The following is a 4,414-nucleotide window of genomic DNA, read 5'->3' as shown; positions in this document are numbered from 1 at the left end:
AGCTATTTATCTCTGTGGCGCCTCCAAAGGAGGTCATCAAGCTACGACCTCACTGACAGGCTAGACTCCACCCCTCCACAAGTGGACACCGCGGACGGCTTTCTCACTTCCTTTTGTTCCCTCCACTCACACTCTCCGTCTGGTCTTCTTCTCCCAATAACGTCGCACCCACACGGCACTGTGGATCCCTTCTCACTGCAGACCACATGGGGGTGTCTCATAGACGCCCCTCCCGGAGTTCTCCATGGCTGACCTGGGGGACGAGATGCCTGAGGCTTTATCTGGATGCAGACCTCCTGAAGGGCAGCAGCCGCACCACCCGAGATCCCACAGAGGCCATTACGACCACCGAGCGGGACAATGCGGTCTCCTGTCCTCCGCATGCGCACGAAGGCAGGTAAGGTACTCTTTATTCACGGAACCCAGAAACAGGAATGGTAATAGCAATCCCAGGAGGGGAAAGGGAAGAGGGAAGAGGAGGGGATTGGGGGAACTGACTGCAATGATCAACACATAAACACACACACACACCCCCTCCAGGGGACGAACAACAGAAACAATGGGGGAAGGGAGGCAGCGGTCGGTGTGAAATATGAAAATAATAATCATTTATCAAGGGGGAGGGAGGGGGAAAGGGGAGCTGATCCCAAGGGCTCATGTAGAAGGTAAATGTCTAGCAAAGAATGGTGGCAACACATGTACAAACACGCTGATACAACTGATGCATGGATCGTTGTAAGAGTTGTAAGGCCCCCCAGAATGATCTTTCAATAATAATAAAGAGATACTCTTCACTTTGGAGCTAACCTCTTGTTCGCCTTCAGGGCGCTGCCCCAGAGGTCAGCTGTTCCGTGGAGGAAGACGTGGATTTACAGCCGTTGTCCCGTGTCCTCCGGGGCTGTTAGGAGCCCAGGTCACCCCACGGTGGGCCGGCCGTTCTGGAGTTTGCTTGCTGGGGACCACCCCGTTCCCACCATGGCCGGTCCAGCATTCGCCGTGGATAAGGGCTCCTTCTTGCTCATGACCGTTTCCCGGTTCTGCCATCCTTGAATCTTTGCCTTCTGGTCACCCAATTGCCACTGGGTCTGCTCTGCCTTGTCCTGACCGAGCCTGCCCGGCGCCACGGAAACCTCTCTCACACGGTGGTTCGGCCCGCGGGCTGATGGTGTTGGGCCTCTTGTCCTGCGTTTGGGGGTCTGGGAACGCCATCCTTGGTGGGGTGTCTGCTCAAGCCCTTGCCCGTGTGTGACGGGGCGAGCTGTCTTTTTGTTGTTCAGTTGTCAGAGTTTGATAGACTCTTCGGTTATTGATTGCCGGCCAGATATGCAGTTTCCAAAGATAGGCTCCCGTCGGTAGCTTGGCTTTATTCTCTCTCTCTGATGAAGTCTTGTGATGAACTAAAGCGTTCCTATCTATTTGCGGTGCCTTTAGCAGTTTGTGCTTTCTGTCACCGATGCCAGGGCTCTCTGTTGACTGTGGACTTGACTCAGCCTCTCTCTTTCTTGTGGGTCAGTTCTTTTGGTTTTTAAAAAAAAATCATTTTATTGGAGGCTCATACCATAATCCACACATACGTCCACTGTGTCCAGCACGTGTCCACATGTTGCCATCATCATTTTCAAAACATTTTCTTTCTACTTGAGCCCTTGGTATCAGCTCATTACCCCCTCCCTCCCTCCCTCCATCACGAACCCTTGATAATTTATAAATTATTACGGGTTTTTTCATGTCTTACACCGACCACTGTCCCCCTTCACCCCCTTTTCTGTTATTTATCCCCCTTAGGGAGGGGGATGTTATATGTCAATCATTGCGATCGGTTCCCCCTTTCTCCCCCCCACCTTCCCCCTACCCTCCTGGTATCGTTGTTAGTCCTAAGAGGTTTGTCTGAATGGATTCCCTGTGTTTTGAGCTTTTAAAAAAAATCATTTTATTAAGGGCTCATACAACTCTTATCACAATCCATACACACATCAATTGTGTAAAGCACATTTGTACATTCATGGCCCTCATCATTCTCAAAACATTTGCTCTCCACTTAAGCCCCTGGCATCAGCTCATTTTCCCCCCTCCCTCTCCACTCCCCCCTCCCATGTTTTGAGCTCTTATCTGTACCTGTGAACATGCTCTGGTCTAGCTGGATTTGTGAGGTAGAATTGGGATCAGGATAGTGGGGGGAGGAAGCATTAAAGAACTAAAGGAAAGTTGTATGTTTCATTGTTGCTACACTGCACCCTTCACCGTGACCCTTCTGTAAGGGGATGTCCAGTTGCCTAGAGATGGGCTTTGGGTCTCCACCCCCACTCCCCCTCCTTCACAATGACATGATTGTTTGTTCTGGGTTTTGATACCTGATCCCATCGACACCTTGTGATCTTCCCTCGTGGGTCAGTTCTACGGGGCCCTGTTTCTTTCGTTGTGTCGGTTAATGTGCATCGTCTCTCTCGGTCCTAGTGCAAGACGTGTCGGTGTGACTGATCTCTTCAAAGAAGCAACTTCTTGTTGCATGGATTCTGCCGCCTTTCTGCTCCAGTGTTATGTATCTGTGCTCCGAGCTCCTTTTCCTGGTTCACCTTAGCTTCTTTGCTGTTTTCCTTCTCCTTCTCTTGACCCCCTCCCCTTCCTCCTCCTCCCCTCCCCTTCCTCCTCCTTTTCTGTCTCCTCTTCCCCCTATTTATGTAGGGCCCTGGTGGCATGGTGAGCGTGTTCGCCCGGGTGAGTAGACTACAGAAACAAACCCAGGAACACTCACATGTGTGTAAGAGAGAACTTTACATCAAAGAGCAATTGTACATTAAGAAAACATCCCAGCCCAGTTCAGATCAAGTCCATAAGTGCGATATTAGCCCATAGGTCCCACACCAATCTATAAATTCCTCTTTAGACTCACGAAACACATGCAATGATGCCGAATGCGGGACGATCACAGGCCAGTGGGTGGAAAGTCTGTGGGTCCAGTGGCGGTGGAAGCCTCTCCGTGGCAGGGGTCTCCGCGTGGCTCCTCCAGCTCCAGGCTCTAGGGCAGCTCCTGTGTCTTGTCAGCAGGGATGTCTCAAAGGGAGTCAGTAGAGTCTGTCTGTGTCTGGCCTCCACGAGCTATTTATCTCTGTGGCGCCTCCAAAGGAGGTCATCAAGCTACGACCTCACTGACAGGCTAGACTCCACCCCTCCACAAGTGGACACCGCGGATGTCACAACCACCGTGAGTTATCTATCAGGCCACTAACTGCAAGGTCAGTAGCTCAAGTCCACCAGCTGCTCCGAGGGACAAGTGAGTTTGGTGCTTCCATCCACACGGACAGCCTTGGACACTCGCCGCAGCTGCTCACTCTGTCCTGCGGGGTTGCTGTGCGTCAGAACAGACTGGGTGGGGGCTCTGGGCTTTGAGTCCTTGGGGCATGGCCTGCTCACCCCTTCCCCCTGAGGATCCTCTGGGCCTCACCCCTGCCGTTCGGACGCTGTGCTTTTATCTGCACCGTGAAGGGGTTTGAGGTTTCTCCTCTGACGTCCTGATCCACTGGTAGTCCCAGAGTGCTCTGTGCAGGTCAGGTCAGCGTTTGCATCACGCGATGCACAGTTGAACTGACTGCTCAGCGCCTCGTGGATGCAGTAGCCCTCCCTGCAAGTCAGTGCACAGCTCCCTGCACCCACTGCCAGGTCATGGCCCGACTGCTCACTCGCTCCGGGCGTCTCTGCTTCCCTCCTATGATCCTCTGTATCCTGAGCCCACATGTTCATCCCCGTGGGATGGGGCGCCCGGGGAGCCAAGACCATCTGGCTCCTCTCTGGCTTAAGGGCTCTGTGACCTGATAGGGCACGTCGTCGGAGCGGCTCTGTCTCCTGTTGTCTTTCCTTTCCCTGAGCTTGTCTGGGTGGGTCTCTAGCAGGGTGGGTCTCTAGCTGGGTGGGTCTGCGTCTTTCAGTCTTACTGGCGCATGGTCCACACATCATTCAATTGCACAGTTCAAGCAGGTCAAGATGGGCTGTACGATCATGGCCATTTGAGAGCATTTTCTTCCTTCTTGTCCTCAGTTATCCCCTCTCCATTTCCCCCCAAGTCCCTGCACCCCTGCTCTCAGAAACCCTCAATCCAGTTCCTGTCTGAAGAGCTTTACCTAGGCTGGATTTCATACCCAACCCTGGTAACAAGAACAAAATAAAATAGAGAAAAACCTCAGTCCAAAAGAAAATAGAAAAGTGTGTGTCTTTTGAAAATGCTTGAAGGTAATCAAGCGGCCATCAAGCTCAGAAGCAACAAAGCCCACATGGAAGAAGCACATCAGCCTATGCAACCAGGAGGTGTCGAAGGGATCAGGTGTAAGGCACCATCAGAACAAAAAATTTTACCATAGTGAATGATGGGGGGAGTGCGGAGTGGAGACCCAAAGCCCATTAGTAGGCCACTGGAGATCCC

The 4,414-nt window shown here is 52.3% G+C and overlaps 1 long non-coding RNA gene across 2 annotated transcripts in view; it reads right to left on the bottom strand.

The window, feature by feature from the left end:
• The window catches only part of LOC123522120, a 5,879-nt gene extending 2,950 nt beyond the window's left edge, over positions 1-2,929 (bottom strand). For both annotated transcript variants that reach the window (XR_006680422.1, XR_006680423.1), the window contains exons 1-2: positions 2,891-2,929; positions 131-253 (exon numbers count right to left, since the gene is read on the bottom strand). This is a non-coding gene — a long non-coding RNA (uncharacterized LOC123522120). The remainder of the gene's footprint in view (positions 1-130; positions 254-2,890) is intronic.
• Between the last annotated feature and the right edge of the window lie 1,485 nt (positions 2,930-4,414).

This window comes from Echinops telfairi, unplaced genomic scaffold (genome assembly GCF_000313985.2).
Source record: "Echinops telfairi isolate 266 unplaced genomic scaffold, ASM31398v2 ScPeMD7_2291;HRSCAF=2852, whole genome shotgun sequence".
NCBI classification, from domain to species: domain Eukaryota; kingdom Metazoa; phylum Chordata; class Mammalia; order Afrosoricida; family Tenrecidae; genus Echinops; species Echinops telfairi.
Note: the sequence above shows the minus strand (reverse complement) of the source record. Positions and strands in the feature narration are given on the sequence as shown.